This window comes from Arvicanthis niloticus, chromosome 10 (assembly GCF_011762505.2).
Source record: "Arvicanthis niloticus isolate mArvNil1 chromosome 10, mArvNil1.pat.X, whole genome shotgun sequence".
In the NCBI taxonomy this organism is placed as follows: domain Eukaryota; kingdom Metazoa; phylum Chordata; class Mammalia; order Rodentia; family Muridae; genus Arvicanthis; species Arvicanthis niloticus.
Window position 1 is genome coordinate 51,358,479 of NC_047667.1, and position 12,858 is coordinate 51,371,336.

General features: G+C 41.1%; 1 long non-coding RNA gene across 1 annotated transcript; it reads left to right on the forward strand.

The window, feature by feature from the left end:
* Positions 1–8,457: 8,457 nt before the first annotated feature.
* Positions 8,458–12,442, forward strand: LOC143443806 (uncharacterized). The gene is made up of 3 exons (XR_013113097.1): positions 8,458–8,587; positions 9,421–9,595; positions 10,961–12,442. It is a non-coding gene; the product is annotated as an uncharacterized LOC143443806 (long non-coding RNA).
* Positions 12,443–12,858: the final 416 nt, after the last annotated feature.

A 12,858-nucleotide genomic window follows, 5' to 3' on the forward strand; every position in this document is an offset into this window, starting at 1 on the left:
ATACCTTCATATATCCAGTAATGCACTAACTCAGGAGGTTTTCTTCTTTCCCCAATATGAACTTTGATTTACATAATATATGCATAAGCAACAATAAATTTTATCATTAATGTACCCATGAAACACATTTCCCTGACAATGAATGTCTTCTTCATTTTTCTAGCCTCTGCCATTGGACTTTTCTCCTCTCGGTTCTTCTCATTACCTTGAGCATCCATCTGACCATGGCTGACAAGGCTGTGCTCTGGGGGACGGCTGGGCTGCTACATTTCTGTCAACACCTCTGACCTCTCTTCTTGGAAGCTCTGTTTAAATACCTAAAACCCACCTCAATGGTTTGTTTGGTACTTTCCTTGATTGTCTAAAACCACCTGTAAGTTACCATGTTCAGAAGTGGCATGCATTTGGTCAAAGTACCAATTCCTTAGCTCTACCCATATTTCTAAATGCTAGTCATTTTCTAATCACACTCTCTAGTTTGGGTCAGAAATTGGACATCCTCCTTCACTATTTTATTTCATTTTAATACCATTACCAATCTTCTTAGCTCCTTTTTCTAAGTATACTGAAAGACTTACCATTTCTTACATTTTTTCCTAAGCCATTCTTCTGATCCAAATAACTGCACTAGTCTCTTAACTTCTCCTAATGCTTCCAGTGGTGCTGAGTCATGGGAGAGCAAAATTCATAGCATGTCACTAGTTTGCTCAAAACAGTCCATCAGCTCCAGGTGGTATCTCCTAGTCTTCAGAAGAAAGCCAAAAACCCCCTCTGAGACTGTTACTACAGTGGTTAGGGTCAGATCCTGGGTCCTGGCAGCTCTAACAAGCCAAACTTAGCCAGCTGTTCTCAAAAGCCATCTACACAATTAATAGTGAAACACAGAAAAAGAACATTTGTTTTTCAATATGACATTAGGAAGAGGAAGAAAGGATTCCATTGACAACCCTCTGTCATTCCCAAGTCATTTTTGTGGCCTTGACATGAGGTTTAGGTTTAAACAGGGACCAGTAGATTTACCTAACTAAGCAGACTTGTTCAAGGTATGGCCCTGCCCATCTCCATGGTCTCAGCAACATCTCTCCTGCAAGGGGGTCTATTTTTAAGATGGTGAGAATCTCCTTCCAGGAGACACGTTCTCAGTCTGCCTGGTACCAGAGCCTTCTCTTTTTCTGACAGCACCAGCCCTGCCACCATACCGAGCTCGGACGTAGGCCTGGGGGATTAAAGAAAGACTCAGACTCGGATCGTTCATTATCAGAGAATGCCAAAGCTTTTACTGAGCAAGTTCTTTATACAATGTTACTTGCTATTTCCTGCACCTCCCTGGTATTTTTCCCCTGGTGGTGTATGATACCATGGGTAATAGCGTACTCTTGGGCTGAGCCCATCTTACCCATAACAACAGCTCTCTATGTGGCTTGGACAGTTTTCTATTCTTGTCAAAGAAAAGCCTTTTCAAGATGGAGAAGGATGAGTCTAAAGGTGAAGTTTCAGATATGCTGAAACGGATTGCACTTAAGGTGCCACTCAAAGCACACCACAAATATAGAAATCCATGCATCCTATCTAAGTTAGGAGGGTTACACCCAAGAGCTAAGAGCAGAGCCTTACGGGGCAACTTTGGGCATGCATTTAGTGGTGAAGTGTCATTGTCTTATATGTTTGAGGAAAAGACTCAATTACTACTTTCTTGGGAACAGAGATTATTTTTGTCTTTCCAATAAGAATAGGAAGATTTCCGGAAGGCCCCCAGCAGCTGATCTGACCACCTGTGGTTCTGAGCACATTGTTATGGTATGTTAGTTACATTTTGTTTGTAAGGTACTTACACAGGGAAGTCTGTTATGTGGCTGACCTCGTGCCTTGTGGTTAGTGATTCACCACCCTACACCATCATCACTCTTATCCTTGGAAGAAAAGATAGGCTGAGAAGCAAGTGGACTTGACTTAACTTATTCCTTATAAATATCACTTAAACCTTTTAATGGCTCCATTAAAGTATCAATGTCAAAAAAAAAAGCTTAGAACACATTAGTTACATCTGCACTGAGACAGATGGTATTTAAGAATTCAAACCAGTGTTTACTCATGTACTTTGGGAAACAAAACACGTGGATGGATTTTCATGTCTTTAAAAAAAAAGTTGTATTTATTTTTATATGTATGTGTGAGTGCCTACATGTAGGCATGTGTACCATACGTATGCCTGGTGCCCACAGAGATCAAAAGAAGGAGTCAGATCTCCTGGAACTACAGTTACAGATGGTGATTATGGGTTGCCATGTGGGTGCTGGGACTCAAACCTGGGTCCTCTGCCAGAGCATTCAGTGCTCTTGTCTCTCCAGCCCTAACACTTCTAGTTTGATTTGGAAATGTGCGAACTGGTACTATCAGAAAATCTCATCAGTCAAAGCAATTTTTTAATTTGATTTTGTGGGGAGAGCCTATATTTGAGTGTAATAAGATAGAAATTAAATGTCATTTTCCACACAGCAAGGAGATACTAAGCACATGTGTGTTGGTACTGCATCTGATAACAGTCAGGGCCAGACAGAGGACCCGAAGTATAATGTGGAGATTGTAAGCATTAATAAAAGTGATGCAAGAATAGGACTTGGGCAATTTTTCTTCAGATATGACCGTGTGAACGAATTTTCTAAGGCTTTTCTCAAGACTTGGGGGCGGGAAGCCTGAGTAAACCTAGAGTCTTGGCATCATACAAATACTGTAAACCTTTCAGAAAAAGCACTAACAGTGTTACTTTTTTTTTTTTTTTTTTTTAAATGTTAGAAAGGAGGCTTTGGACACACACCTTGAACTATGAAGGTCTTCATGAGGAGCCCATAGTTTTCATATGTTTATGTGGAAGATAGAAAACAATCACTCACTTGAAAATTTCAAAACCCTGACTGTGGTTTAGATGTAGGTCAGTGCCATTTTACTCCCCTTCCAAAGGATGCTTGGAAGCCTTACTGATTTCCTTTCTCTCAACTTGGTTTCTATTCTTGACCCTGGATATCACACTACTTTGTTGGGCTTAAGTAAGCAAGAAAATACAAGAGAGACTCTTTTTTTGTTTTGTTTTGTTTTTTTGTTTTTTGAGACAGGGTTTCTCTGTGTAGCCCTGGCTGTCCTGGAACTCACTCTGTAGACCAGGCTGGCCTTGAACTCAGAAATCCGCCTGCCTCTGCCTCCCAAATGCTGGGATTAAAGGCGTTCGCCACCACCACCCCGCACAAGAGAGACTCTTTATTAAATTCAAGGGAAAGAAACTTTCTCTTCTAGAAGGATCCTCTCAGGAAAACGTATTCTAATCTACACACAAGGGAGCTGACTCCAGGCTTATCTTATATCAGGAATAGAAAGAGAAAAGCAATTCAGAAACTGGTACTGCCTGAGACGGTGTGCCCAGAATTGGCTTTAGAAGACCATGCAGTATGGGACATCATCCTAGGTCTAACCACTTCAATTTTCTTCATAACACATAACCTCTGACAGTTCACATTTTTCTGTTCAACATTATGATATAGGACCTCTTCCATCATGACCAATGGGCTGCAGAATAGGAGGATCAGCCCTAAAAGGTCTTCTTTCAAGTCCAAATGTTTAGTATTTAAATGACAAGTATCTTGATGCTCTCCTAGTATCATGTTTAATATACATAAACATGCACATTCACATACACATATACATACATATGTATAGTATATATGTGTATGTATACGTGTGCACAATATATATGTATAGTATATACACATAAATGTATAAGTATACATATATATGTTTACACACATATATGTATATAATATATGTATATATGCATATGTATGTATATATACATATACGATGCACATACATGTATACAGATAGTATACACATGTGCAGGTAGGAGGAGAAATTACACACATAGAGATGACTCTCCTTCTTGCTCTCAGTACTCTGGTTGGTGGCTTCTGGATGGCAGAAACAGACTGTCTAGGTGTGAAAAGGCATAGAGTTTACCAACTCAGGTTCACAGCTTCTATTTTATCAAGCCCAATTCTAGAATAACTTTCTTTGAAGCTGATGAATTTTGTGTGCTGCACTGGCTAACATCTTCTTTATTTTTTTCCTGTTGTATTTCTCCCATGAGTATAAAACCTTGCATTTCATAATAAGCCTGGAATTTCCTACTGTGCCCACTGGAGCCATAGGAGGTTTTCCTGGGGATGCCAGGGGGAAGCAGACTAAGGCTGCTCATTCCCTACTGCTAATCAGAGTACTTATTCTTTTACATAGTTTATGTATTCTTAAATAATGACAAAGATGTGAATGTCATTAATCTTTGGCATCATTATTTGGCTAAGGAAAATCACAAATACTACAATGTAATTTTGAATATTTGGGTGTTCTGATAGGTTCTGAACAACGGAAGCAAGATCTATCCCAAAAGCTGTTGCCTGTATGTGGGCTATCTTCTACTAACTGGGCTTCCTTGTTTGGCCTCAGTGGGAGAGGAAGCACCTAGCCCTTTAGCCTCACAGAGATTTAAAGTGCCAAGGTGAGGTAGGGGGATGGGAGTGGGGTGTCCGCCTGCTCAGAGGTGAAAGGAATGGGGGATGGGGGATGGGGACTGGGGAATGGGGACTGGGGAATGGGGACTGGGGAATGGGGAATGGGGAATGGGGAATGGGGGAGGAAGTGTGAGAGGGGGTGACTGGGAGGGAGGCAGTGAACAGGATATAAAGTGAATAAGTAAAAAATAAAATAAAATTAAAATAAAGAAAACATGGTTGAAAACGTAAGATTTTGCATCTTATGTGTCAGTGTGAATAACTGAAGTTCACTGCTATTCTCGAGATAGATAAGTAATAAAGAACCATGAATTGACACTGAGATTGTTACAATACCCTGTAGTTGTGTGTTATCCTCTATGTTGTCCAGTCCCCATCATGGAGGCCATCACTGGCCAGTCATAACACAAGAGATTCTGGTTTTGTTTGTTTTTTATACACTTGACTTCAGCAAGTCATAATTTTTGCATATTAGCAGAACTCTGAAACTAAATCACAGAATTAATCCACTTGAAGTCAAATACTTCCAGATAAATGTGCTTGCTTCCAGATAAATATCCTATAATCTACACCTTTTTTTTTTTTTTTTTTTTTTTTTTTTTTTTTTTTTCATCATTAACATGTCTGTGTTCACCGACAATCCTTTGTAAAATCCTTCATGGTCAAAGCATAGGTTTTATACCTGTCTAGCTCATGTGTGTGCACATCATTGTTTACATTTGATCATCCTGTGACAGAGTGAGTGGTCAGTCTTGTGATTTGCAAGTATCATCAAGAGGACATTTTCCCGGTCCTTCTGTTCAAGGTGTTAGGATGCAGGGATGAGCTCTCAGGAGACAGAACTGGGGTCAGGAAAAAACTGAGTCAATCTTGGATTGAGAAGTCTTTTGGAGACAGGTTACAAGAGAAGAAACTGAGGGCCAAACTGCTTTGAACACAGAGGAGGGGATGCTGGAGCTGGAGAAAGCAGGGAGAGCATGAGGTGATGCTGCTTTGGGCACAGCTGGACAAAGCAGGGATCCGAGTTCGAGTTCATGAAGCTGGCTATGGAGGAGGGCAGGGATTTGGGAGCTGGAGAGGGAGTTAAAAGGAAGTGAGTTCAGACAAGAGGAGAGACTCAGAGGAAGGCAGACGTCTAGGAGCCTTTCCTGTAGTCTTTATCGTCGACCACTACCCATATCTGTCTCTATCAGAGCAGGACTTCTGACAAATGCGTATAATCAAATATGGTTTTTGTATCTGCTTCTGGGATTTGTTTGTCCTCGTTTAGTCTTTCTCTGTCTCCGACTCTGTCTCTCTTTCTCTGGCTGTCTCTCTGCCACTGTCTCTGTCTCCTCCCTCTTCCTCCCCCCCTTGCTCTCTCTTTTCAGAGATTACAAAACGCAATTACTCTGATTCAAACCATCACAGCCACAGATTCATTAAAGCCAAAAAGAAGGCACTATTGATTAAGCAAAGTCTACAAGAACCAGTGGCACAAATTAGTGATACATAATTGGTTTATTTTTGTAACACAGATAGAGAAAAGTGTAGAGGCGAGGACAACAATTTGTATTAAAATGTCTGGTAGAAGGAACGAATGAATGAATTCCCCCCGGACAGATGCAAGCTGGAGTCTTCTTGTTCTTACTATGAATAACGCTGGAAGGCAGGTATATTATTGCCACCATTTCTAAAATAAGGGAGCAGAAGCTTAGGGTAGTGGAATGATTTCCCCAAGGTCATTCAGCTCAGGGGAAGCCAGAGGTCAAGGAAGGTCCCTCTCACTCACGGCATTCCTTGTGTTTCTGCTTCAGGAAACCCTGTCCTTCTGGTAGTACCGGTGACTTCCTGCTTCCTTGTGCTTCCTGGTGTCCTTTTGGATGTTGATGAAAAGCCAAGTCATCAATGTGACATCTTTCCCTCATTGCTTTAATACGACAAATAGGATAAAGGAAACAACCATTTTTTGGATTAATTTTGAGACCCAGGCTAATTATTTAGATATTCTTAAATGTATGGTCGGCTGCGTCTCGCCACAGCTGGATTTAATTCCCAAGTCCATGGAGCTGGAGAAGCACTCGTGCGTGCGTGCGTGCCCTTCTCTGCGTGACTCTGGATGCTGGCTTTCAGCGGGAGGTCATTTTCAGAAACTTCCAGGGGACCAGGAAACAGCACTCAAGTTCCCCACGTTGACAGGGCCAGAAGTTGTAACCTTTCTAGGAGGTTGCCAAGCATTGTTGAGGTTTCTGTGTCTCATCCAACAGGCTGTTGACTCACGAGGTCCAAACCTTTCCGGTCTCGGGAAATACAAGTGATCCTTGCCTGAAGTCAACACAGCACCCCCCACCAAGAAGTTATTCAGAATATTTTTGAAAGCTTACGGTGGTTATAAGAGAAAAGCTAAGCTTAGACAGCATTGTATGTGGAAGCTAAGGCTATTCAAAGATATCAGGAACCCACATTTTATCTGTTCACCCTTTGAGCAACACTGAGAGGAAATGGGTACCTGCCAGGAGAGAGAGGCACTTAGCCAGGGGTAGACTTGTATTTCTCTGGGCTCTCAGTGGCCAGGCTGGCTTGATAGTTTTGTCTTTTATGGGATGATCTTATTACTTTTGGGTATATATGCTTGAGATACATTTGTTTAATCAAGAAGTATTAGCTGAGCAATGACTATATGCCAGGCTCCACGTAGAAACTGAGAACATAGTGCCAAGCAGAAACAAACTTTTTTTTTTTTTTAAATATTTAGACACTTGCAATCTAAAAAAGGGAAGACAGAAAGAAAAAATAATAAAAATTACGGAGCTTCTAATGGTAAGCAATTTGAAGAAAATGTGAGCAAAACTTGCGGGTTTATAACATGGATTAAATCTAGTCTTCAGAGTTGGGGGTAGATGGACCTGGGAAGTAATGTTTTGGTTGAGGTTTGAAACACATGGATATCTTCCTGGTCCTTAGGGACTGGTGATGGCTTAAGATGAGGATTTGGCAAACCCTTGGGAGTGAGCAGATACTAACAAAATCATGCTGAGCGACCCTCACAGTTCTGACTGAAGACAACAGCATGTTCTGGCTAAGGGAGGGGAAAGCCCACACTTGCACAGATGCATCCTCATTCGAGTGGTACCCACAGCCTTTCTCCAGATCATCCCCGCATCCTGTGCTTTGACACAACCAGTACCCGTGTCTTCTATGTTTTACTGCATCAATCCCTCTTGTGTTTCATTTGTAACCACTGCCAGGCTGTTTCCAGCCTTTACTTTCTTCCTTTGCCACGTGATCTCTGCTCACCCCATGCTACTCTGACTCTCTCTGTGTCCTTATCCTTCTTCTCCCTTCCGGCAGTGGCTCATGCATGTGGCCTAAAGGGTCTAACGGAGAATTCTGAGTTCAGCTGTGGTCACTAGAAATAGAGATGAGAACTTTCAGAGTCCAGCACTTCTACTGTTACTTTAAGAACTACACGGCAGAGCATCGTTCAATGGCAGACCCTCCACCTCCACGCTACATGCCAAGTCTGGGTGAAGCTGGATCACTTTTAAGATGAGAGTTAACCAAACTCTATTCTCTTTGGATTATCTTTACCTGGGAAATATGTGCTCGGAGAGCTTTTAATAAAAGAACTCCAGTTCCCCTCCTTTATTATGTTTCAACCCAGCTTTGAGAAGCACAACAGGTAAGCTGAAAGTAAATTTAATAGGAAGCTAAGATTTCGTTTCCCTGGCAACATTAATTCAGTCTTCTTAGAAATGGAAAGGATACTGGAAGCCTTTGTTTCTGCATTGCCAGCTTTGCAGGGCAATGTGACATGTTGAAGCCTCTGGAAATGGTGCGGTGTAATGGAACTTGCTCTAGAATTTTCCCTCATGAAGTTTCACATAATCCCATGGGCATTATGTACTAGTTGATATTTACCATTTTGCAGGAGAAATGGGAACAGATAAATCCTCAGTGTTGTGACATACTACAACAAGTACACGGGTCCACAGGGTGACTGGAATGTGCAGAGCTGGGTGAGGAGTTTGCTGATTCAGTAACAATCATGGGTAAAAGGATCTTTTCTGTTGTTATAAATCCAGAAGTTTATAAATCCAGTAGTTCTGATATTCAGGGATGGGGCATTGGTGCATAGAACTTGAGCTATTCACACAGGAGCATGTTCTGACCTCTCACATCTGAGTTGGGCATTTCATTCACACTAGGGTGGTTTCCAGTCAATTATTCTTGAAGATACAATACTTCATTTGAATAATTTATCCCCAGGAAGTTTTGGTAAAATGTAGTCTGTCTTATATGTAGAGACTCAGGGATGCTTTTCTTCTGGGCAGCTCTGTAACATGGTGTTAGAGATGTAAGCTTCTCATGAAGGAGTGTCAGGATCTAGAACTTGGCTTTATCATCTACTTGTTTGGAGTCTTGGGGAAAGCTTTGCTTTGTTCGAGCTCAGTAGTTTCGTCCTAGTGTGGTTGGTCTCAAGCCAACAGTGGGGCTATGGAAATGTTTACACGACTATACCTGTAGAGCACTGAGACCAGGTCTAGAGCCTCAGCGTTGTGCTTAGTTTGGATTGGACATTCTGTTGTCGTATTCTCCCATGTATGTCATTATGCTATGGGAAGAGAAGATAATTTTTTAGATTTTTTTTTTGGTCACTGGGAAATAATGCATAACTAATTGCATGAAAATTTAATGCCTCTACGTTGTAGCTACTTCTATTACAAATTAATGGTATAGGAGCTTATGATTCTGAAGAAGTAGGAACAAGGGGACTGGGAGAAGGAGGAACTGTGGAATCCAATGATTTCCGGTAGTCTGCCTCCCCACCCTGCCCCCTCCAACACCTCCTTCCTCTTTCTCAGAGTTTTTTTCTCATTCCCAGTAACTGGAGACCCTGCTTGGGACTGTGAGCTGCTTCCATTCTGGTGCTTCAGAGGTAGATCTGAAACCTGAGTCTTCAGTATGAAGTTACTGATAGCTGATTGTGCTGCCCTGCATCCTGCAAAAGGAAAACAAGATTACCACCACAGCCTTGGCAACGCTGTGGATCTGTGTGGGTGAGAAGTGAGTGGCGTTTTCAGCCACAAGGTTAAGCTCGGGAATGGAAAGGGATGGACAGATGCTTTTTATCTGTCTTTCTTAAACATTTGCTGTGCAATTTCAGAAAATCAGAGGGCCTTGTATTCACAGAAGATTGTAACTCACGCCCAGGTTCCACTAAGAGAAGAAATGCTATATTCCCTCTTTGCTTACAATAGAGAATCATTTTTAGTTGATCGAAGTCATGTTGTCTGGTGTTCTCTTCCCTCCTATTCATTCCACACACCTCTGTACTGAGAGTTATTATTAGCACACAAAAGGTTTTCTGGTCAAATGTTCTTGGAAGAAGTCTGCCCTAAAACAAGATATTTGGAAGGATGTACTCAATTGCTGGTGATTTGGCCGGCAGCATCTCTCAGCATCACCTCTTCTCACAAGACTGCTTTCCCCTTTATTGCTCAGGAACAAAGTCTTCTAGCATCTCCACATGTCTCTGCCCTCAGCGAATGCTTCTCATCTCACCACAGCACCGGGCCCTCTCCCTTGCTCTCACCTCCACTGGAGGGTTTGCGAGTTTTGGCTTCCTCCTTCAGACAAAAATATTATCATATCCGACACATCCTCCCACACAACCTCGGTTTCCCTTTCGGAGTTCTGATCTCTGGAATCCATTTAGACAGTATTTGTGTCTCAGTTTTAACACTTGTTACATGTCATCCTGCAGTACAAAGTGTGTTTGCATACACTTGTTTAGTGGTTTCCCTATGCCTCATGCTTGTCTCAAGATGGTACCTCACCAAGTTTTACTTATGTTTTCTCTTTTAGTTCCTAGAATATTGTTTACACAGGGGTAATGAATGAAATCCTGCTGTATTCATAATAAGCAGAGATCTGGCTAGTCACTCTCCTGCCATGCACTGTTCTAGAAGGAGCCTCTCTTACATATTCTTTTTCTATCCTCTAAGGCACCATCCTTCTTTCTTTCTTCTCTTTTGGTCTTTAGTGGAGGTTTCTGATTTAGACCCAAATGAATGGAGATTCCAAAGTTCAGAAGAGAAACATCCAAGAGGCCTGTGTTGGGTAGTTTTCTTAATTTGCCAGACACTAGAGACTGGTACTAGAGGTACCAGTTGAGCTATTGCCTCCATCAGACTGGCTTGTAGAAATGTTTGTGGGGGATATTTTATTGTTTAATGATCGATGTGGGCTATATCAGTGATGGGTGGGTATATCTGAGTTGTATAAGAAAGTTTCCAAGCCAGTAAGCACCATTCCTCTCTGGTCTCTGTTTCAGTTCCTGTCTTGGTTTTTCACTGATGGATTATAACCTTTAACTCAGATAAACCCTTTACCACAAACCTGTGTTTATATCACATCAACAGGACAACAACTAGAGCATGCTCATGAACCAAGGCAATCCTATCTCTACAATCAACCAACTAACCAGCAAGGGAAAGGGAGCGTTCCTCCACCAGCTTTTCTTCCGCATCTAGCATCCTGTAATCTAATTGGATGCGAAGAAGGCAAGAGCAGAGAGAACATCCAGTGCTAGCACAGTCCATGGCTAGACACTATTTCAACCCCATTGAATCTATGCTGTCTTCGCGTTTAATGAGATCTTCCTGCCAGTATTTCTTGATAGCATCTTCTGCATTCCAGTGGTGTCACAGAAGTCTTCATCAAGCCTGACTTCTTCATAAGAAAGATCACAGTTGAGAAAGTCATATATTGTGAGCACTTTAGTGGCCAGTAATAAAGATTGAGATTAAGTTCTACTTTACTACAATGATAATGATAGCATTTGATTGGCCCCAAAAGGAAGCCAAGCAATCAGATCTCTTGCTTTCTGCATGATTCAAGACTGATGACCTGAGATTGATCCCTGGAACCCACAATGTGAAGGAGAGAACAAACTCCTTTAAGTTGTTCTCTGACTTCACACACACACACACACACACACACACACGTCGCAAATAAATGGAAAAGACACATAAAACAATCAATTAACATGTATCTTTAATTCTCTTATTGTCCAGAAATTTATGAAGTTTCTCAGTGATTCCAGGCATTTAAACTATGAACTATCTCATCTAAACTATGGACTAACTATTGTTCACATTTGACTAAAAGGCGGGATCTTATATATGCTGACACATTAGTCCATGCTGGTCCTGCTAGTGCCTGAAAAACTTGAATCTCAAATCTAGGGCTGACAACTCTGGGAGTGTAACTTTTCATAAAGACTCTATTCTGGACCCTGCTTCAGGTTGCTAATCCTACCTATCTCCAGAGCTACTGAGTTGGTGAGGGGCAGGAGGGTATTTATAAGTTATCAGATGAGTTCTAAAAGGTTTATATTCACAAAAAAGGTGAAATAAAGGATGATACCAATAATAATTTGAGTGGAAAATTTTATCATAGCTTTATTTAAAGGAACAATCTTCTAGCAACATGTAATGTGAGTTGTACAAGTTCTATGCGATACATCCTTTTCAAGCACATAGAAAAATGTATTTGGAATTGTAATAAAATATACCTTCTTGGCATTTAAACCTTTAATTTATTTTTAAATTATTAGTACATATATTAAATGTTTTGATTTTTAGTGGTGATTCGATTAAATAATTTTACTGTTCTTTTAGACTTTTCCTGAATTAAAAAAACCACTTATTTGGATTTTATAATAATTGTATGTAATTTAAATTTCTCTGTCTAAAAACGAAAAAGTACATTGTGATCCCTTTAATGACAAGACATGATGTTTCATGTAATTGGGATGTTGATATTTTCTGTTTATCTCTATGTAACTCTGATTCAGTTGCTTGGGTTTCGTTTCTGTTACTGAGCCCCCTCAATCATTCCAACTCTGCATTAAAATATAACCATGGAGCCCAGTGGTCCACGTGCATAGCTCATTTCTTGTATTTTTATTATTTCCACTCACAGAAAAGCCATCTTGTGAATGGGATTCAGAGGATATAAACTCAGAGGCTCAGTTGGGGTGTGGCTCGGTGACAGAGTGTGTGCTGAGCAGGTATGCAGCCTGGGATTGACTCCTAGCATTACAAATGAAAAAAGAAGGGAAAGAAGAAAGTGAGGAGAGAGGGAAAGGAAAAGGGAAGAAAAGAGAAGAGAAACACCCAGAGGCTCACAGGCTTTGTGGCCAGCACAGTTGATGATAAGTCGGATTCTGAATCAGGTTTGAAACTTGATATGTCCTTTCTTTCACAAGAGAACTCAGTTTCTAGTTTTCTGAGGCCGTGTCTCACCTTATTGCTTG